This window comes from Orycteropus afer, unplaced genomic scaffold (assembly GCF_000298275.1).
Source record: "Orycteropus afer afer isolate SDZICR_OR568_19922 unplaced genomic scaffold, OryAfe1.0 scaffold00164, whole genome shotgun sequence".
NCBI classification, from domain to species: Eukaryota; Metazoa; Chordata; class Mammalia; order Tubulidentata; family Orycteropodidae; genus Orycteropus; species Orycteropus afer.
In genome coordinates this window covers 6,424,449-6,448,809 of record NW_006921751.1, presented here as the reverse complement: position 1 = coordinate 6,448,809, position 24,361 = coordinate 6,424,449, and positions in this window count along the sequence as shown.

The window sequence follows — 24,361 nt, the reverse complement described above, 5'->3', positions numbered from 1 at the left end:
CAGACTTCGTCTCACCTATTTTGGTCATGTTGTAAGAAGGGACCATTCCCTGGAGAAGGATGTCATGCTTGGTAGGGTGGAGGGTCAACGAAAGAGGGGGAAGCCTTCAAGGAGATGAATTGATACGGTGGCTGCGATGATGGGCTCAAGTATAGCAGGGATTGTGGGTCTGGCGCGGGATCGGGCAGTGTTTCGTTCTGCTGTGCATGGGGTTGCTATGAGTCGGAAATGACTCGATGGCACTTAACAACAACAACAACACAGGCTGTCCAGGGAGCCCTGGCGCAGTACTGGTTAAGAGCTTGGCTGCTAACTGAAAGGTCAGCAATTTGAATCCACCAGCCACTCTGCAGGAGAAAGATGTGGCAGTCTGCTTCCGTAAAGATTTAGAGCCTTGGGAAGTCTATAGGGGCAGTTCTACTCTGTGTTATGGGATTGCTATCAGTTGGAATTGACTCATTGGCAAGGGGTAGAAGCTAAATTAGAAAAATGATAAAAAATTCATGAACTTTGACATTCCACTCATTAATATCCAACTGTTCATCAATCAACAAGCTCTGGTGGTATAGTGGTTAAAGCATTGGGCTGCTAACCAAAAGGATGGGCAATTGAACCCACAAGGCACTATCCAGGAAAAAGATGAAGCAGTCTGCTTTTGCAAAGATTTACAACCTTAGGAACACTATGGGGCATTCTACTGTGTTCTATACGTTCGCTATGAGTCAGAATTGACTGGCTGGTACTAGGTTTGGTTTGTTTCATAAATCAGTTATATCTGTCATGGATTTCTGCCTCAAGACGTGCTAACTAATCATCTTTTAGTAATATAGTAAATATCTCCCAGTGAGTTGTGCTGTTTCCTGTCATCTGCTCAAGTGAGGTCATGTTGCCATGAAGAGAAAGTAAAGCTCTCTATTTTTCTTTTCCATTGTCATTTTCTTTCTCTTTCACTCTCTCTTTCTTTCTTTCTTCTGTTTTTAAAGACAGGCTGTCTTCCTTCATTCCTTGGCTCATAGCCCCTTCCTCCATCTTCAAAGCCAACAGTATAATGTCTTCCAATATCCCAATTTTTCTATCCATTGTCACATCGCCTTTTTTTTTCATTCATTCAGTTGCCAGCCTCCCTTTCATAGTGACCCTTCAGATTACAATTGGTTCACCTAGGATAAACTCCCATTCAAGATTCCTAATTTAATGATATCACCAATATCTCTTTTTCTATGTAAAATAATATATTAAAGGTTCAGAAGACTGGGATGTGGACAATTTTGGAGGGTTATTATTCACCCTAATATACTGACCTAAATGTTTCTAGTTAAAGTTTTGTAAAACAGGATAACATCATGTTTTTTTAAATTATTATTATTATTTAGTTTTTATTGTGATTTGGGTGAAAGTTTCCAGAGCAAATTCACTTTCCATACAGCATCTCACATACTCTTTGTTTCATGACATTGACTGCACTTTCCCACAATGCAACAGATCCCCTCCCACTTTCTCCCCATAGCTATCTCTTCCCTGTGTCCTCTCTCCCATGCACTCCTGCCCCCCGAATTTTCTCCCTGTGCATAGCAGCCCTTCTATTCTCTCATGATTGATCTCTCCAAGGAGTATATTTACCTAACGTAAATGTTCAGCTCATATGCCTGTCTTTTCTTTGACTGGAAGCCACAGGAGTGGGTTCAGTTCCTTACCTGAAGGGCAGCTAGCAGCCATAGCCCCAGTGGTTCCACCTAGCTCTATTAGACCAGAAAACCTGGACCTTTTCTTTCTTTCTTTTTTTTTTAATGATTTTGAGTTTTGTTTCACATTGTTCTCCCACTCTATCCAGGATCTCCTACATAGATCCCCCTCCGAGTGGCTGATAGCAGTAGCCAGGCACCATCTGGTTCTTCTGGTCTCATGGTCATATAGGCTGAGGATTACATGGTGTACTAGTCTCTTGGACTAATTGTTTCCATGCATCTTTGGTTTCCTTCATTCTTCTTTGCTCTGGAAGACGAGAGACCCATCACTGCATCTAGATGGCCGCTTGCTAGCTTTTAAGATCCCAATCACTACTCTTCAAAGTAGGATGTGGAGCAATGTTTTTGTGTGGTATGGTAGGCCAATTGAGCTTGATGTTCCCTGCGACCATGGTCCTGAGCCCACAGGTCCAACCACTCGCTCTGTCTGGGTAGCAAGCTGTGGCCAAGAAGTGACTACAACCTTGTCAGCTCTATATATACCTGGAAATTCTTATAGAACCTACAGATACACTTGTAGAATCATTGTCTGCCAACCTTATACATGGGTTTGGGCACACTCCCCCCTGCATAGACATACTTAATAGTTCAGCCTGTCCACCCATGTATCCACCTGTATATCAGTGTTTTTCATCACTGACAACACAGTACTGTATGTGCGAAAGTGTTCATCTTTGTTGTGTATACCTGCCATGTACCTCTCTATGTCTTCCTCTTCCTCAATCCCACCATGTTGATCACTCACATTTGGTATATTGCCCTTCACTTCACTCAAATCAATACTTGTCTCTACCTATCTAACAGTGTTCCGTCCTCTCCCCTCCCACCTGGTAATCAACAAAGAAAATTTCCTTTCATGTATAAACCTTTCCTTGACTTTTTACAATATTGGACTAATACAATATTTGTCCTTCTGTGCTTGTCTTATTTCACTCAGCATAAAGTCCTCCAAGTTCATCCACATTATCTAGTGTTTTGCAGATTTTACATTATTCTTTAGGGTTGCATAGTATTCTGTTGTGTGTATGTACCATAGTATGGTTATCCATTCTTCAGTTGATGGACATATAGGTTGTTTCCCTCTTTGTGCTATTGTAAATAGTGCTGCAATGAACATGTGTGTGCATATGTCTGTTCTTGTCCTGGCTCTCACTTCTTTAGGATATATACCTAGTAATGGAGTAGTTGGGTCAAATGATATTTCTAATTCATAGGATAAAATCTTAATTACCTTTAGTTGAGAAAATACTTCTTAAGTAGGACACAGAAATTATGAACTGTAAAAGAAAAATGTGTTGTATTTGACATTATCAAAATTAAATACTTTCATCCTCCAAAGGACACTGTAAAAAAAAAATGAGAAAGTAAGTTACAGAGTAGGAGAAAATATTTTCAAAACTAATATGTGATAAAAGACTTGAATCCAGAAATATAAAGAACATTTATAAATTAATGTTAAAAAGACAAACAACACTATCCCCCCCCAAAAAAAATCAAAAGATTTCAATATATACCTCACCAAAGAATATATAAATGGATGACAAATAAACATATAGAAAGATGTTCAACATTATTAGTTACTGAGGAAATGCAAATTGAAACCACAACGGGATACCTCTACACACATACTGATGTTGTTAGGTGCTGTCGAGTCAGCTCTGACTCATGGTGACCCTATGTACACAACAAAACACTGCCTGGTGCTGCGGCAGCCTCACAATCTTTCCTATACCTGAGCCCATTGTTGCAGCCACTGTGTATCCATCTCATTGAGGGTCTTCCCTTTTTCATTGACCCTCCACTTTACCAAACAATATCCTTCTCCAGGGAATGGTACCTTCTAAAAACATGACCAAAGTAGGTGAGATGAAGTCTGACCATTCTCGCTTCCAAGGAGCACTCTGGCTGCACGTCTTCCAGGACAGATCTGTTCGTTCTTCTGACAGTCTGTGGTACATATTAGCATGGCTAAAATGGAAATGACTAACAATATCAAGTATTAACAATCGTCCAGAAAAACTGGAACTCCCATACACTTCTGGTATCTAACAGTCACTTTAAAGAACATTTTGACAGTTTCTTATAAATTTAAATATACATTTAATATTTCACCCAGCAGTTCTACTCCTAGGTACTTAATCAAATAAAATGAAATCATATGTCTACACAAAGATATGAAATTGAATGTTTATAGAACCTTTATTTATAATAGTTAAGATATTGGAAAGGCTCCAAATGTCCATTAACTGTTGAAAGATTAAACAAATTGTGAAGTGTTGATCCATACATAAATAAGGATGGATTTCAAAAACATTTTGCTAAGTGAAAGATACTAGATCCAAAACACTACATTTCATATGATACCGCTTACAGTAAATTTTTAAAAAAGCAACAGTATTGTGACAGAAAGCAGATCACTGGTTGGCAGAAGATAGAGGTTGTGGGGAAAAGATTGACTACAAAAGCTCCCTAGAGAACTTCCAGGGTTGATGGAAATGTTCTACATCTTGATTTTGGTTGTAGTTACACAAATGTATATTTGTCAAAATTTATTACGTTGTACTTAAAATTGGTGAATTTTATTTTATGTGAACTACACTGCAGAAGAACTGATTACAAAAGATGGAAAGAAACATATATTACAATAACAAATTGCCCAATCATGAAAATTTAAACTTTGAGTGAAGCACTCATTTTGTGTGACATGAAAAAAAGTATATGTGTACAAAACTATTTGTCTAAAAATTTAAGTTTTCTATAATATTGGATAACATTGAGAAGAATGAGAATTCCAGAACACTTCATTGTACTCGTGAGGAACTTGTCCCCAGGAGGCTGTCATTTGAACACAAAAAGGGATATTACATGGTTTAGAATCAGGGAGTGAGTGCATCAGGGTTGTATCCTTTCACCACAATTATTTAATCTGTATACTGAGCAAATAATCCAAGGAGCTGGACTATATGAAGAAGAACATTGCATCAGGATTAGAGTAAGGCTGATTAACAACCTGAGATAGGCAGATGACACAAATTTGCTTGCTGAGAGTGAGGATGACTTGGAGCACTTACTGATGAAGACTGAAGAATACAGTCTGCAGTATGGATTTTAGCTCAATATGAAGAAAACAAAAATCCTCACAACTGGACCAATAAGCAGCATCACAATAGATGGAGAAAAGATTGAAGTTGTCCAAGAGTTCATATTACTTGGTTCTACAATCAACGCCAATGGAACAGCAGTCAAAACATTACATGACATACTGCATTGGGTAAATCTGTTGCCAAAGACCTCTTTCAAGTGCTGAAGAGCAAAGATATCTCCTTGAACACTAAGATGTGCCTAACTCAAGCCATGACATTTTCAATCAGCTCATATGCATGTGAGAGCTGGACAACAAATAAGAAAGACCAAAGAAGAGTTGATGCTTTTAAGTTGTGGTTTTGGTGAAGAATGTTGAAAGTACCATGGACTGCTAAAAGAACTAACAAATCTGTCCTGGAAGAAGTGCAGCCAAAACGCTCCTTGGAAGCGAGAACGGCCAGACTTTGTTTCACCTACTTTGATCATGTTGTCAGAAGGGACCATTCTCTGGAGAAGAATGTCATGCCTGGTAAAGTGGAGGGTCAGTGAAAGAGAGGAAGGCCCTCAACAAAGTGGATTGACATGGTAGCTGCAGCAATGGGCTCAGGTGTATTAGGGATCATGAGGCTGACACAGGACCAGGCAGTGTTTCATTCTGTTGTAAAAAGGTCGTTATGAGTCGGAGATGACTTGATGGCACATAACAGTAACAACAACATAATGTTGCAAATAAATTTATGGCAAAAATTAGTGAGTTTAAAGAGTTGGTTCCCAAGTAGAATACAGGATTAATGGGTATAGATATCTAGAACTAAAACCCAATAATTTCAGTAAATTATGGAACAAACTAGGGGTAAATGAATTATAAAAGCATGCTAGAAACCTTGTCTTGTTTAAAATAGGGAGGTTTATAGAATTTAAATATATGTCAGAAAATACAAAGTTATCTCCCCAAAGAAGAGATTTAGGATGGATGATTTCTAAACTCCAGAGAAAAAAGAAAAGGGAACAAAGAAAACCGATCCAGGTAACTCAAAGAAAGAGTTACCATGATACATCCAAATACATCAAATTTCCCTCATAAAAAGTTCTGAGATGGGTTAAGAAACCAAAATCCTGGTACATGCGATTTACAAGAATATAAATTCAATAAAATGACACAAAAATATTTAAAATAAAGGGAGCAAAGCTCTATCAGGCAAATACCAGGAAGTAGAAAGCAGGAAAGACAGTATTAATTTCAGACAACACAGAATTCAACCTACAGGACCATAAAAGATGATATATAATTATGATCTATTTACTGTGGCTAGAAGAGAATAATAATGGCCTATGTAACTGGGAAGACTCAGGAAAGATTTAGTTCTTGAGATGTACCAAGTTTGTGATAATCGATGATAGAAAAGAGTTTGTCTTTCCCTATGGAGAGACCCAAATAAGTGTGACAGATTACAAAATGACTAGAATCTTTGAAGCTCCTCCCTTCAAAAAATGGAATCTACTTCCTCTCTTCTTCAGTGTTGGCTTTGTAACTTACCTGCAACAACAGAATGTATTAGAAATTACATTGCACCAATTTGCAGCCTAGGCTGCAAGTAACCTTGCTAAGTGAAAGATAGCAGCTAAGTTAGCAGCTTTTGCTTTCATGCCAGAATCCTCTACACCAGCACATGAACAAGCTCAGCCTCATCACCGGAGAATGAAAGATCTTCTGACAAGGGGCCTCAGTGGTTTAAGCTGTTCTAGCTGAGGGCTCAGGCATGTGATCCGGCCAATTAAAAATAGCCAAGTCCTGCCCAGACCTGGCTGAGCCGTTCCCAAATCACCAACAGAACTGCCAGCTGCACAGAACAGTTTTTTATGCATGTACCAGTTTTGTTTGTTTGATTTTTAAGTTTTGGGGTAGATAACTGACTCAAAAATGTATGTTCTTGGGGCATCATAGGATGTGGCAACTCTTCTTAAGCAGCAGGAAAAGCCCTGTTTAGAGATGTGTTAGGAGCTCTGGTAGAATAGTGCCTAAGGCACTTGAAGGAGCTCTGGTAGCATAGTGGCTAAGACACTTGACTGCTAACCAGACGGCTGGCGGTTCAAACCACTCCTCGGAAGGAAGGTTGAGCAATCCTACCTCTGTAGTGATACTGCCTCGGAAACCCAAGGAGGGGTGGCTATGAGTCGGGGCCGACTTGATGGCACATAACAACAACAACAACAAACTAATGATCATGTCTCATTTAAGTCATAACCACTAGGTCTGGGGGACCATTTGTACCAATGGAATAGGGGCCCTGCATCACGGTGCTCAATCTTAGTCTGATACCACTGAATTGTTGTATCCTGCAGCTTCCATTGTCTTAAAAGTTATAGGGCTAACTCTGGTACAAGGCAAGGCATCATCTGACTCTTAAAGTCATTTTCAGAAGATTTATTTAAATACTCTAAATTTCACTGGGTGTGGTGGCATAGTGACTGCCAAGGCATTTGACTGCTGACCAGAAGGCTGGCGGTTCAAACCAACCAGCCACTCCTCAGAAGGAAGACTGGGCAATCTACTTCCATAGAGATACTGCCTTGGAAACACAAGGAGGGGTCGTTATGAATCAGAATCAACTCGACAGCAGTGAGTTTGTTTTATTTGTTTGGTTTTAAAACTAAAACACTTCTCAGTGTTGTTTTCATAATATAGACTTCAGTGGCACAAAGCCAAATAAGTGAGACAACATGGTGCCTACAAAAGTCATGGCCTTTGGAAGCTGGGGAAACCTGTGTTTGAATCACGGCTTTGACACATATTAGGTGTGTGTCCTAGGTCAATTTATTTAACTTCTGTGAACTTCAGTTTTCAGTTTCCTTATTATAACATATATATATATATATATACCTTGAAGAATGTTATAAGATTAAAATATGACTGAGACCATTGGATCTGGAGTTGGACTGCCTGATAGTATTAATTTCCCTGTACCTCTAGTTTCTCATCTATAAAAGGGGAAGAATTACTGTACCTATATAAAATTCTTAGAACATTGTCTGGAACATAGTGAGTGTTCAATAAAATCTTATTTCTTGCTGTTATTGTTCCCTCCATTTTTCCTTTCTTTATTCATAATAAGAGAACCTAGAAAAGATCCCTAAAACCCTGCTGTATAGACTTATCTTGAAAATTAAAAGGAGGGAAAGCACATTATATAGTCCTTGAGTCCCTGGGTGGTGCAAACAGTTAAGTACTTGGCTGCTAAGCAAACGATTGGTAGTTTGAATTGGTAGTTTGAATCCCCCCAGAGGCATCTCAGGGGGCAGAAAGTCTGGTGATCTACTTTCAAAAATATCAGACATTGAAAACCCTAGGGAGCACTATTCTACCTTCATATACATGGGATTGCCAAGACTCCAGTACAACTGCTTTTTATTTTGGTATTCAGCAAGCACTTAGTAAACCATACAAAAAAAGAGGCAAAATAAAGGAACAGTAAAAGTGAGCCAGTGAGACAAAGAATAGATTGCTGATTGGTCAAGCTGGATATATAGTGTATATGCAAAATAGTAAGGAGTTCTGGCAGTGCTATGGTTAAACACTGGGCTGCTAACAATAAGGTCAGCAATTGGTAGCCACCAGTGGCTCCATGGGAGAAAGGATATAGTAGTCTACATCCATAAAGATTACAGCCTTGGAAACCCTGAGGGGAAGTTTTACTCTGTCCTATAGGGTCACTATAAGTTGGAATAGATTCAATGCCAATAGTTTACCTATTTGGTGTGTGTCCTTGGTTTCAAGGTCTTATCTCCAGATTTATATTTTCAATAACTCCACTTATTTTCAGATTACCAGAGTTAACTAGGTCCTGGTCCCTGAGTCACCCTAAAAAGATACTGCTTGAGAAACCATTATTCATTAACACCGAAAAACATAACTTCCAAGTCAAACAGAATACTCTTATTCATTAACAAAAGTACTTCAACCATATTTGGAACCCAAATTTAGATTAAAAATTTCCTTGGTGAATATATGATCTGTACAAACAGATGGTAATCTTAATGAGTTGCACATTCAAGTTCGAATAATCTAGTACATCGATTTCCACTGTTGCTACATATCAGGAAAGCCAAATAGAACATCTTACGACGATTTTTGGTTTTTCTCATTCACAAGGCAGAACTATTTGAATTTTTCTTTAGATACTGGGGTTTCATCTTGAGTCCTCTAGCTTCTCATAAACACAGGATTTGAGTGCTGCTAGAGTTTAAGAAAAATTGTGTGAAGAGAATGGCAAAAGTATCCATATTATTTATACATAATCTTTCTTTAACACAAGATAAATATATAGAATATCAAGCATAACTGGATCAGTTAGGAAGCCATTTGATATCCTAGTTATCTTAGTTATCTAGTGTTGCTATAACAGAAATATCATAAATGGGTGGTATTTAACAAACAGAAATCTATTTTGTCACAGTTTAGGAGACTAGAAGTCCACATTTAGGATGCTGGCCCTAGGGGAAGACTTTCTCTCTCTGTCAGCTCTAGAGGAAGATCCTTGTCTCCTTTCAACACCTGTGGGCCAGAGTTGCTGGGAGATGTCCATATGTCTTGGCATCAATCCTTCCCTGAGTCTAGGAGGTTCCCAGCACAGTGACCCTGAGTACAAAGGACAAGCTCTGTTTCTGGCTCTTCTTTCTTGGTGGTAGTAGGTCCCTCTGACCTCTGCTCACTTGTTCAATCCCCTGTATATCTCAAAAAGAGATTGATTCAAGATACAACCTAATCATGTAGATTGTATCCTGACTCATTAACATAACTGCCTCTAATCATGCCTCATTAACATCATGTTGTTGTTATTGTTATTTGCCGTAGAGTTGCCCCCAACTCATAGTGACCCCTCCTTGTGTTTCTGAGGCAGTGTCACTAAGGAAGTAGGATTGCCCAACCTTCCTTCCGAGAGTGGCTGGTGGGTTTGAACCGCCAGCCTTCTGGTTAGCAGTCAAGTGCCTTAGGCACTATGCTACCAGAGCTCCTCATTAACATCATAGAGGTAAGAATTTACTAAAAAGTAGGATAACTATGTCAGATCACAAAGCAGAGGATAATTGCATAATACTGAGAATCATAGTCCATCCAAGTTGACACGAATTTTGGGGGGACACAATTCAATCCATAATAAGTAATAAAGGCAGAAAATTTTAATTAATAGAAGTTTAAGGAATTAGATATTTATTCATTACACATAATGATCTAGAGATAGGCAATCCATGGTAAACATAGAGGCTAAATGATGCCATTAGAGACTGACCCTTCTCTCTTACCATTCTGCCTTCTTTAGAATATAGACTTTCACTCTTAGGCTTAGGACCTCATTGTTGCAAGATAGCTGCTGCACCTCTGGCCTTCGCATCTGTATTCCAGGAAGAAGGAGTGGAGAAGGGCAATGAGAACCAGGAAAAAAAAAAAAAAAAGTTTTTTCCTAGTAAAACTTTGCCTTTAATTTGTGAAAAATTATTTTCTACATGGACTTTTCATAACAAATTACTACCTAGAATGTATCACATGGCCAGCCTTAGCTATAGGGAGGCTAAGAGATTGAGTATTTAATTTTGTAGTCACTGTAATCCATAAAGACAGAGAAACCAGTATTTGCATGTATCTTAAGTACACCACCATGCAGTAACTATTTTGAATAATCCTCAAAACCTTGGTGCTAGATATACCTGTAGGATCATCCACCAAAGAAGGAGAGAAAAGTTAATTATAAAGAGAAATAAAATCCAGGAATATAATCCAGGAAATAATAATAACTCATGTTTATATTCCACTTTCCTATTTACAAACCTTGAGAAGAGTACAGACTTTGGATCCAAGTAGATTTTGGATTCAGACAGGACTTGGGCATGTTATTTAAATCTCTTAGCCACAATTTTTTATCTATAAAATGAGAATAATTATTTCTGCCTTCCAGGGGCTTTAAAGAAATCTATCAACTGTATATAAAACACCTGGAACATAGTATATTATAAATAAATGATAGTTATTTATCCTCTGAGATTGAGAAAGCAACATTATCATACCTATTATATAGCTAAGAAAATGAAACATCAGAGAGCATAAGAACTTGCCTGTGGGCATACAGCGAGTAAGTGGCTGTGTTCAAACGAAGATTTCTTGACTGAATCTGTTGAGTTTCTACTATACGATTCTATAGTAGGCAACCAAGCATTGTGGCTACCAGCACAGATACTGGAGTTAGGCTATATCATTTCAATGTCAAGGCAGCCCCTACCTAACCTTGGAGAAGTTACTTAATCACCTTGTGCTTCTTTGTAAAATGGGGAAACTAAGACTACCTGCCTTTTACAGTTGTTGAGAGGATTCATGAATTTAAAGTGCATATAGTAAGTTCTCAATAAATGTTAGCTATTATTTAACTATACTGCTTGATCCAGTAAAGTGGATGGATACATTTTGTAGAATGTTTCACAGCAAACCTGCTTCTCACTGACTACAGCTTCAGACTAAGAATCACTTCACTAAAATCAGATTATGCTAAGAAGAAACAAAGAAATAAAACCAAGACCATGAACCAAATCTACTCCTCTAGCTGTATGACTTTCTGGGCAGGCAAATTGAGTTCTGTGAACTTGATTCCAAATATCAATCAAGTTGGTTTTGTTTAGCCTGTTCCAGCAACATGAGGCCAATGCATCTTCTGACCCCACTTCTGGACAGTTCTGAAATTGCCTGAATCAGCAACAGCTTTTCCCTCCCTTGATCCAGTGTTTAAGTGTAATTAAAAGTGCACCTGCCTTCTTTTAGCAACATAAAGAAGAGGGATGGGGTTTTGAACATCTCTTTTCTTTTGTAGCAAGACATCTCAGCATAGTGCTTGGTGCTAATGTGGCTCTTGGTGTGTAATTGCCCTGTCAACTGGAGAAGCGATAGGTTTCCTTCTCCTTCCTCAAAAGGACAAATGTGAAACACAAACACATCCATCAAGATGAAGGATTAAAAATAATTTAAGAGGTGTCATTATTTACATAGTCCATGATCCTTAACCAGGTTGACAGAGGCAGGATTTAACTTTGGCCCAGAAAGCTGACAGCTTAAAAACTCAAATCTGCATCCACCAGAGAGTGGCAGCAGGATTTACGGGACAGGACAGGTGACAACTGAGTGAGAAGCAAGGAAGAGTTTTGGGTTACATGTATGTAGGTGCATCTACATAGAAATAGGTTTAAGGGACTCATTTTTCAGGGACTGATTTTTAAGCCCAGTCAATGTAATACAACAAGCAGAAGAAAATAAAAGATTGTTGAGTGCAAGGCAGTTTTCACAATGATCTTATCTATTCTTCACAATAGGTCTGCAAGGTGGGTCATCCCATCTCCATTTACTGATGACAAAACAAGGCCCCAAGAGAAATCCTATAATTTGACAAGGTCCCAGAATATGTGTTAGATCCAGGACTTAAATCATGCCTCTTTGGCTTCAAAGCTGTTCTTTCCACAGCTCTCGCTGTTCCTTATGCTAATTATTCCACGAATACAGAACTTTCCAAATTACTGTCTAGATATTTCAGGAAGAGCAAGTTTCCCACATGCTTCCCATTTGCCTAAGTGAAGAGGTAGCTACTTGATTCTGTCTTTCTCTGTCGTGCTTGCACTGTGGAAAGGGATACTAATCAACAACACATAGATAGAGGGATTAGATGAAAATGTTTGAAAATAAACTATGAGAAGCCATGAAAGTCAGGCTATCTACTTTTAAACTGAAAACCAAAACCAAACTCACTGCCGTTGAGTTGAACCTGACTCATAGTGACCCCTCCTTGAGTTTCCAAGGTGGTATCCCTACGGAAGTAGAATTGACTTCAATTGGAATATAAGTGCATGAATGAGAGCCTAGACCAAGCCCTTTATGTATAATTATCAGGAAAGTCATTTTGAGATGACATCTTGTTACTCTGCGTAACTGCTTCTGTCTGAGACCCTGTGCTGCTTATTATCATATTTTAATAAAATTCCTCATAGTTCAGACAAAACAGCCCTTACACCTATTAATAATTCACTGGATTCCGTCCTTCTTTGCAAGTTCCTAACAATTAGTTAATTTCTACTAATGACACAGTGCTGGAGGAAGTAGACATTTTTTGTCATAGGTGCCAGTGAGTAGAAATTTTCTCATGGTATTACCACTCAAAAGCACTACATGTCTATTTTTCTAATTTCTCTTTTTGGCAGTCTCCTTTCTCTTCCTTGTTTTCCACTTACATTGTCTTTTTCATCTCTATTCTTTTCAATGTCTACCGTGCTAGTGACACTCAAAGACACTTGGGAGTGTCATTTCTTTTTTGCATCCTATTAAAATATCCAAATGTTCATATGAGTTTTCTTCTTCCCAAGAGCCTACTGTAGATTCTGTCCATATATTGTTTTCCAGTTTCTGGCAAGTCAATTCAGTCATGGCAATGATCCCACGTGTGTGAGGAGAACTGTGTTCCATAGAGTTTTCAATCACTGATTTTTCAACCTGTCTAGGCCAGGCCTTTCTTCCATGGTACCTCTGGGTGGACTCAAACTTCCAACTTTTAAGTTAGCAGCTAAGTGCATCAACCATCTGCACCAACCAAGGACAAACATTAATTACCTTTGGAATAAGTTAATACTCCTACATGATATGAATAGACTTTCTTAGGCTTGGTTCAAGCCATTATTATCTTTCTCTGAGATAATTTTAATGGCTTCTTTATTGGCATCCCTACTTCACTCTTCCCCCTTGTGATGCCTTCTTGCTCGTCAGTTATAGTATCTTTCAAAACTACACAACCTTTCATGCTTTTCCCTGTTTAAAACATTTCAATGCATGAATCTTCTCAACAACCACATCACATGTTGTTCGCATGTACAAAAAATTATATAAAAAAGAGGTGTCCCCTTAGTGCCTCATGTTCCTCTTCCCCTCCATCTTCAGCTCCCACCAAAACGACCTTCTTGCGGGCCCTGCAGCCTTCCAACGTGGTTCCCTCTTCATGTCTTTGTGCAAACTGGTCTTTCTCTGCCCCAAACACCCTTCCCTAAATCTTCCCGTGGCTGGTTCACTTTGTCTTTCAATTCACTGTTTAATGGCATTTCCTGACAAAAGCCTTCTCTGCCTATCCAAAACAAAAACAAAAAACATTTTCCAAGCTCCATCTATCTCAGCAACCTGTTGTATTTTCATGTTTATTCCTTTATTTTTCTGTTTCTTTTTATACGCTCACTAGGATGAAAACCTCCATGAAATCTGGAATGTGTCTCTTTTGTTCACAAATACGTGGTCCAGAGCAGAGCCTGGTACATGTTGTTGTTAGTTGCCACTAAGTTGGTTGTGACTCATGGTGACCCAAGATGTGCAGAGTAGAACTGTTGCATAGGGTTTTTAAGACTGTGACCTTTTGGAAGCAGGTCACTGGGCCTGTCTTTTGAGGCACTTCTGGATGGGTTCGAGTCTATAATGGTGCAGCTAATAATCGAGAGCTTGTCTGTGTGTGCCACCCAGGGCCTCTTGCCTGGTACGCAATAGGTATTTAAGAGTTTAATAAATATATGTGGAATAAATGAATATATCTTCACAATGTCATTTTAATTGGAAAAAAATAAGCTATAAAACAGTACATCTCATTTTTTTTTAAGTGTGAATGTGTATGTATGTATGTACCTGGGTGTTTGTGTAAGGGGTACATATAAAAGTGGCAAACATAATAGTAGTGCTTATCTCTAGGTGACTATTCACAGGTTCTTTTTTTTTTTCCCTGTTCATTTCTTTTGTATAATTCTAATACTTTCTAAATGTTCTTTAATTATCATGCATTTGGAAAAGATTGCCATGCCAGATCTTATCCTCCAGTAGTGTAGAAAGAGAGTCAGTCCACTCCACACAGTCCAGTAGTAACATCTCCACTTGCAGGCTATGGCACCTGGAGCTTCAGCCATTAAGTTGCTCCCCTCCACCTATGTTTTGTGTGAGAGCATAGATGACACAATAACCCGCCATGACAGCTATGGAGTTGAGCAGAACTCTAGCTGACAGTGAAATGCCTACCCCAGGAAACATCACTGTGGTACTTTCCAACACAAAAAGAAACAAGGTGCATACAAATCACACCAACTGCAGCCCCTAGCAGAGAGCCTGAGACATGCAGGCACTCAATAAACCTCTATTGAATGGAATGGAATATTACAGGATTTATTGTTCACAATAAAATCAGAGGGAGAACACACAGCTTGATATCTCTATCTCAGAACAATGCTGAAGTTCATGCCCTTGGCAAAATGACCTCATCAACCCCGTAAACTTTGTGGTTTGCAGAGGATAGAAATCATGGCATGAAAGTAAAGGTAGCCATGGCCCTGGTGTCATTTTGTTGTCACTTCCAAGATACCTAGTTCTCACTTCATAATGAGGAGCTGGAAAAACAGCTTATCCATAAAGAGGAATTAGATGCTATTGAGTTTACCTTCCTTAACAATTCATTAGGGGTAGATGGCATTTGGCTGCAACCACTGTCATTGTCCCTTTTGCAATGACAGCCAAATCAGCTTTGGTTAGGTGGCTATGTAAACTGCATTGTTCAATACCATGATCATCAGCCATACTGAAGAAACTGAATTTATTGATGAGAGACAGCAAGCTCAGTGCATGTGATATATTAGGGAGAAAAGACTGGGTAGCTAACTGCTCAGTGAACACATTCGGACCTCTGCAGTTTTCATTATGACAAATTGTTTGACCCAGGATAGATTTTGTGACCTATCCGCTATCATACCGTTCTGCTAGGGCAATTCCATCACAGGCAATGGTAGCGGTTACTGAAACTTGAAAGGGGAGAATGAAGCTAAATGTAACCAGGTTAAAGCATAGCATGTTTTCAGATCAATAATCAGCACTTGTGCAAGTGATGTTGGAATATATAGAATGAGTCTCTCTGATTCATTTTTATTAAGGTGAAGTGGGTTTTACTGCAGCTGTTATGATCAATTGAAGGCAAATAAGAAGAGGGAAACCTACACAGAGGAGAGGAGAGACTCCTATGAAGAGGACAGACAGAAATCCATCATGATGGTCTAATCACTCCCGACACATGGTGATGCTAGTGATTCTTTCACCAAGAGTATTTCCATCTGGACATGAACAGAGGAAACAGTGTGTGGTTTCCTGAGCTTCACAACTGCTGAAAGTGCCCCGTAAATTTCGTATTCCCATAATTGCACTTGAAAATGTTTGGGCTGTAACAAGATGAACAACTTTCTGGCTGAAGTTGGCATCACAAGCAGAATGTCTTCTGCTCAAGTTTAGCATAATTATGCACAGCTCTGCCCTATGGGGAAGGGGGGAGGGGTTGATCTGTAAACAAAGTGATCCACATTGGCAAAGAGAAACAGAAAAGCAGATGGAAAATGTATGATTGTTTCCTCAAACATGTCAATGAGCCACGTGACTCAAATTCTCTCTCCTTCAACATTTTTGCCCAACTCAGCTTTAACTTGTTTGCTGAAGAAGTAAGTCATCATGACAGTAAAAGCTTAGTGCAGTAAAGCATCATTAAGTCTGTCTTCACTTACTTGAAGTTTTCTGGGTTCAGGAGCCCTTCATTTTTGACACTCTGTTCTAGAAGCCAAGATCTTGTATATTCCTTATTCTCCTTAAACCACATTCCCTGCTCCTTCTCAGTCCCCTCCTTGGGCTCTTCTTCCTGCCTTCTCCTCTTACAGACAGGTGTCCCCTGGCTTCCCATGTTAGCCTCACTTTTTCTCAGACTTCCTTCTGTCTTTGACAATCTCAGCCATTTATGGGGCTCACTTCAAATATCTTATCTCTCTATATATATTTTGAATTATCTAATCTTGCACAAATTCAAGCTGGATTCAGAAGAGGATGTGGAACAAGGGGTATCATTGCTGATGTTGGATGGATCTTGGCTAAAAGCAAATACCAGAATGATGTTTGCCTGTGTTTCATTACTACACCAAGGCATTCAACTGTGTGGATCATAACAAATTATGGATAACATTGAGAAGAATGGGAATTCCAGGACACGTAATTGTGCTCCTGTGGAACCTGTCCATAGACCAAGAGACTGGTATTTGAACAGAACAAGGGGATACTGCATGGTTTAAAATCAGTAAGGGAGTGTGTCAGGTTTGTATCCTTTCACCATACTTATTCAATCTGTGTGCTGAGTAAATAATCCAGGAAGCTGGACTATATGAAGAATGTGGCATCAGGATTGGAGAAAGACTCATTAACAACCTGTGATACGCAGATGGCACAACCTTGCTTGCTGAAAATGAGGATGACTTGAAGCACTGACTGATGAAGATCAAAGACTAGTCTTCAGTATGGATTACACCTCAACATAAAGGTAACAAAAATCCTCACAACTGGACCAATAAGTGACATCACAATAAATGGAAAAGAGCACGAATTGTCAGGGATTGATTTCATTTTACTTGGCTCCACAATCAACTCTTATGGAAGCAGCAGTCAAGAAATCAGACATAGTATTGCAGTGGGCAAATCTGCTGCAAAAGACCTCTTTAAAGTGTGGAAGAGCAAAGATGTCATTTTGAAGACTAAGTTGTGCCTAACTCAAGCCTTAGTATTTTCAATTGCCTCATATGCATGTGAAAGCTGGACAATGAATAAGGAAGACTGAAGAAAAGTTGATGGCTTTGAATTATTGTGTTGGCAAAGAATACTGAAAATACCATGGGCTGCCAGAAGAATGAGCAAGTCTGTCCTGGAAGAAGTGCATCTGGAATGCTCCTTGGAAATGACAATGGTGAGACTTTGTCTCATCTATTTTGGTTATGTTGTCAGAAGGACATGTTTTGATTACTAGTGCCACTCTATCAGAAATATTACAAATGGAATGGCTTGAACAAACAGGAGTTTATTCTCTTACAATTTTGGAAGTTAGAAGTCCAAGTTAAAATTCTGGGTTCTAGGGGCTGTGTGAAAGCCCCTTGACCTTGGGCTTCAGCTCTGCCTTTTGCTTTCGGCCCACAGAAGCTATGGGCATCTCTTCACTCAGGCAGCTGCTAGCTGCTGAAACAGATCAACCCAAGGTTGACAAGTGAAAAGGCACAGTCCCGATGTTACCATATCAAAGGGCAGGCCATTAATTCAAGTGCATTAAAAATCTCAAGATCAGCAGGGCAACATGGCAGGCTGCTAAACAATAACTCAGCTACATGCATGTTTCAAGTGTGCCATCAAATGTAGACCTTCTTCAAAGTTGCTTCTTACATACTGGAAGCAGCCCACATCCCTAAAGCAGCTACTCAGCTGCTCCAGTAGATTCCATCATGGGGTTAGTCACCAATCTCACCATGGGGAATAACTCCATCCAGCTGCCCAGCCACTCAACCCAGACCAGCCAAGTTGACATACAACCTTAACTACCACAGACCATTCCTTGGAGAAGGTTATCGTGCATGATAAAGTAGAGGGTCAGTGAGAAGGGGAAGACCCTTAACGAGATAGATTGACTCAGTGACTGCAACTATGGGCTCAAGTATACCAAGGATTGTGAGGATGGCACACAACTGGGCAGTTTTGTTCTTTTGTACATAGGGTCATTTTTGAATTGGAGCCGACTCAATGGTACCTAACAACAACAATTGTCTAAACTCTCTCTCTCTTAAGCACCAAAATTTAAAAAATACATTTCCAACTGGAAATCTCCCATTGGATAGCTTCCAAATACCTCAAATTTTGCACTTCAAATAATGACTTTATAATTCACCAGACCTACTTCTCTAACATCACTGCATTCTCTTTCTCCATAATGAGTCTACCATAATCCTAGCACCCAAGCTTGAAATCCTGATGCATATTTAATGGGGACTGATTATGTACCTCTTATGGAGAAAGCATTTCAATTCTTATTCCCATGTCCAAACCAGTTGCCAAATCCTGCCAGGTCTGTCTCACAATAAACAACTCTAGAATCTGACACTCCTTAGGCCCTCATAACTTCTCTGTTGCAATGTTTCAGCAACTTCCTTGTCATCATCCATTCTTTCTCCACTGTAATTCCACCTCACACAGCTACCAGAGGTGCCCAATTTTGCAATGCCTTTGCTCAGAAGCCCAGTGCTTTACCATTGCCTCAGGCGAAAAGGCAAACATGTCAGACTGGCATTCAAGGTGACCTGGTAGGCTCAGACTATCTTCCCAAATATCTCCCATGAAAGTCTCTCTCATCACCACATCTTTGGCCTCTCTAGCATCCTTACTTTCACAGAAATTGGTTCACTTTCTAGCACCTCAATGCCACTGTTTATGCTGCCCACTCCTGTACTTGTAATGTGCCCCATCTCATGTCAACCTGCTATCATCATGCCTCACCTTCAGGCTCCACTTGCTTCATCTTCTCCAGATGGCTCTCCCTGGGCTCCTCAGTTGGAACATCTCCACCTCTCCCCTGTAGTAATGACACGGTACTTTGTCATTACTCCATGCCCAGCATTTATTCCAGGTTCTTCACTGACATTTACCTACCCACACATAAACATACAGAATGACATAATCTCTCAGTACTTAAGGAGAGTGGGAATAATAATAGCACTTTTTGTACCAACTTTTGTGAAATTGAAATGAAATGAGATAATGCATGTAAAACACTTAGCAGTATGCTTTGCTAAAAGTAAGATATCAATAAACATTATTGTCACTATCTTTTTTTTTTTTTTTTAAATCATGACATCATAATTTTCTTTCAGGAAACCAATTTCCTGTACTTTCAGTCCATATGGTTCAGGTAGAGTTGATGCTGAGCCCCCATGAACACCCTCCTGTTTCCAGAGGTTAGCACAGGACGTAAGCCAGGTCAAGTCTGAGCATTTGTCCCTCTAGCCATGATAATCGGTTCATGACTCCAATTTAAGTCAGAGCATTAGGAAAAGAAAGTGTCTTACCAATGGGTTTCCTGGGTGGTAAGAGAAAAAGCCTGGGGCTGCTGATTTTCTCTAACCTCCTCCTCTCTCTTTCTCCAATTCTCTAATTTCACTCTCCTTTGACCCTACAGGAATGGCAAACCTATTGATCTCCTCACCTTGTAATTTCCAGACCTACATCTCCAGTCCTGACCCATTTTGGAGCTACACACATAGATTTACAACTACCTATGACATATCTAAGAAGCTCTTGTGGCAAATACTACCTCAAACTTATATTTTAAACTAAATTCTTAATTTCATCCCTGCTCTTTTCCTGCTGCTTTTTTCCTGCTGTCTTTATTTGATGGCTAACCAGAAGGCTGGCAGTTCAAACCCACCAGCCACTCCTCGGAAGGTAGATTGGGCAATTTACTTCTGCAGTAAGGAGCTCTGGTAGCGTACTGCCTAAGGCACTTGACTGCTAACCAGAAGGCTGATGGTTCAAACTCACCAGCCACTCCTCAGAAGGAAGGTTGGGCAATCTACTTTCGTAGTGATACTGCCTAGGAAACCCAAGGAGAGGTTGCCATGAGTTGGATCCAACTCGACTGCAGTGAGTCCTAATGTCCCCTATCTCACTAAATGTTACCAACATCCATGTAGTTGTTCTAACTGAAGTGCCCAAACTGTGTTATCTTTAGTTTTTCCTCTTTTTAGCATATCCTACATTTAGTCCTTCAGTAAGCACTGTAGACCTGTCAGTATCTACCCCAAACCATCTACTTTTCATCACCTCCAACTTCCAAAGCTTTAGTTTAAGTTATAATTGGTTATTGTTTAGACTAAGGGACTGACTCCTGTGGTAGTTAAGGTTATCTGGCAGCTTGGCTGGGCCTGGTTTTGAATGGCTGGGCAGCTGGATATAGTGATTCCCCATGATGAGACTAGAAATCAATTCCATGGTAGAACAGCTGAGTAGCTGCCTTAGGGATGTGGTCTCCTTCCAGAAATTAAGAAGCTTTGAGAAAGGTTTCTGAGCTTTTTGGCATGCTTGGATCCTGTATTTAGCCATGTCTTAATTCAACAGCCTGCCATGTTGATTGCCAAACTTGGGACTGTTTCTGGACTTGAACTAGTGGCCTGCCATATTGCTTGATAATCTTGGGACTCTGCCATTTTACTGTTGACTTTGGGTTTGGCAGCCTCAGCAGTCAGTAGCTGCCTGAATTAGGAGACATCTGTAACTCCAGTGGGCTGGGAGCAAGAGGTAGAGCTAAAGCCCAAGATCGAGGGGCCTTCACCTAGCTCCAAGAGCTGGCAATTTGAAATTGGTCTTTTAGCCTCTTAAATTGTAAGAGAATAAATCCCTATGTGTTAATGCCATTCACTTGTGGTATTTCTGTTATAGCAGCACTAAAGAATGAAAAAAATTCCAAATTGTTTTCCTACTTCATTTTCTGTCTCTCAAATGCCATGCTCTACACTGTAGCTGGAGAGATGTTTTGAATGGTGGCATTAAATCACATCGCCCACTACTGATATTGTATTGGAAGGGTTGTTGTTGTTAGTTGCTATGGTGATAGCTCCAATTTATGGCAACCATATGCACAGGTGAATGGGGTACTGCCCAGTCCTCTGCCATCTTCATAATCTTGGAGAAAAGTGTTCTCCATTGTTGTACCCACTGTGTATTTTGAGTGTCTTCCTACCTAGGTGGCTCATCTTCTAGCACTGTATCAGGCAATATTCTGCTGTGATCATAGGTTTTCACTGGTTAATTTTTGGAAGTAGATTGCCAGTCCTTTCTTCCTAGTCTGTCTTATTCTGGAAGCTCTGTTCAGTCCTGTCTACTATGGGTGACTGTGCTACTATTTGAAATATGGATGGCATAGCTTTCAGCATCATTGTTATAGCTGGGTGCTGTTGAGGCAGTTCTGACGCATAGTGACCCTGTATACAACAGAACAAAATACTGCCCAGTCCTGTGCCATCTTCATAACCATGGCCATATTTGAGCCCATTGTTGCAGTCACTGTGTAATCTCTCATAGAGGGTCTTCCTCTCTTTCATTGACCCTCTACTTTACCAAGCACGATGTCCTTCTCGAGGAATTGGTCCTTTCTAATAACATGTCCAAAGTACATGTGATGAAATCTAGCTATCCTCAGATCGAAGAAACAATATAGCTGTACTTCTTCCAAGACACATTTGTTTGCTCTTCTGGCAGTCCATGGTACATTGAATATTCTTTGCCAACACCATAATTCAAATGTATCAATTCTTCAGTCTTCTTTATTCATCGTTCAGCTGTTGAATATATATGGGATAAGTGAAAATACAATGGCTTGGGTCAGGCACACCTTAGTCCTCAAAGTGACATCTTTGCTTTCAACACTTTAAAGAGGTCTTTTACAGCAGATTTGTCCAATGTAATATGTCTTTTAATTTCTTGACTGCTGTTTCCATGGGTGTTGATTGTGGATTCAAGTAAAATGAAATGTCTGACAATTTCGATCTTTTCTCCATTTATCCTAATGTTACTTATTGGTCTAGCTGTGAGAACTTTTGTTTTCTTTATGTTGACGTGTAATTCATACTAAAGATAAAGATACTCCTTTATCTTCAGGAGTAAGGGCTTCAAGTCCTCTTCGATTTCAGCAAGCAAGGTTGTGTCATTTGCATATCGCAGGTTCATAATGAATGCCAAAAAGGCTTGAGTGTGGCATCTTCCAACATTCTGTGATTTCACAAAGGGTAGACAAAATCATCATCAGAAGTCCAAGGCTAATTCATGTCTATGAGGCGAGACATGCAACCATTCTACAAACTTTTGACCAACTCTGACATCAACCAGCCTTCCCAAGGCACTCACTACTTCTCTGCTGGGTTTGGTAATTCATTCATTGCAGTGGCCACATAGAACTCACAGACAATACTCATGGTTATAAGGTTTTAAGGGAAGTAACAAGTTCAATTCAGCTTGAGGAACACTCAGGACACAATTCTTCCATGAGGAAAGCCTGCCTTCAGCCATGCCAGAAGTCATGCCTTTCTTTGGCCTTGGACTCAGCCTGGTCTCTGCTCTGCTCAGGCAAGTGTTGCAAAGCTCTTTTAATTCTGCTGATAAGGGCACGTAGGTGCACCTCACTCTGCCAGCAAGCCTCCTGCCCAAAGGCATTCAGCTTTATTGCTCCGTGGTCCAGCAAGTCCATTGCTCTGTCTCCTGCTTCTTGGTTCTGCTGCTAACATCTCTCTGCCAACTCTCTGCCGCTGACTCAGCTCAGGGATCTTGGGTCCAAGGATGTGCTCCACTCCTGGCTTCTTTCTCTTGATGGTAAGGAGATCTCGCTTTCTGCCTCTGGAAGGGCTCATTTTAAGCCAAGCAGAATGACAAAACTGATAATCCCCACATTATGGTTCCATACACCTTATTTCCAGGGGTTCCCCACCCATAAGGGTGCCATGAACCTTATTTACATTACTAAAAGCTATCCAATCCCCTTGGTAGACCACAAGTGGTCTACCTCTTGTGAGCTAGACCTCACATTTGTATAGTTCTACCTAGCCATCTGGTAGGTGTCACAGAGACCATGGCTAGTAGAGCCATATCAAGTAATTCACTGTACCACAATGAGTCTCCCTCCAATCTTGATGTTGCATTCTTCCTTATATAGTCTTGGATTATTTTCTCAGAATACAAATACAAATTGGACAATATGGTGAAAGTATACAAGCTTGACACACATATTTCCTGATTTCAAACCATATCAAATCACCTTTTTCTATTTGAACAACTATCTATTGGTCTATAAGTTCCTCATGAGTAAAATTAAGTGTTCTGCAACTCATAGCATCATAACAACATGCAAAGTACCCCATGAAAAATTGACAGATGGGTGTTGGCAAGAGTATTAAGAAGGGCCTAATCTGCTGGATTCTCTGGGTGGTGAAAAAGGTTAATACACTTGGCTACTAATGGAAAAGTTTGAGGTTGGAGCCCACCTAGAGTCACCTCAAAAGAAAGAGATGGTGATCTACTTCCAAAAAATTAGTCATTGAAAACCTATGTTGCAGAGTTCTACTCTGACACATGTAGGGACACCATGAGTCAGAATTGGCTGAATGGCAATTGGCTTTGGTAATATCTTGCTGACTTAATCTCCTCTTCATTCTCTCTCATTTATTATACTGTAGCCACACAGGCCTCCTTTCCATTCCTTGAACACATCATTTTCCATTCTACCTCAAGGCCTTTCACGTGTTCTCTTCTCTGGTTAGAGTATTCTTCCCCCCAAATATTAGTATGATTGTTTTCCTGCCATCATTTAGATCTTAGATCAAATAGGAGGCCTTCCCTAATATTTTAACTAAAGTAGCCCCCATTCCCCTATTGCTGTTGTTCTTAGGTCATATTGAGTCAACTCCAATTCATAGTGACCCCATGTGACAGATCAGACCCCATGTGTCTTATACCACAGGATAGAACTGCCTTAGAGAGTTTTCTTGGCTATTATCTTTATGGTAACAGATAACCAGGTCTTTCTCCTGTTAAAGGTGAGTTCAAACTGTCAGTCTTTTGGTTAGCAGTGGATTGCTTGGCCATTGTACCACCAGGGCTCCTT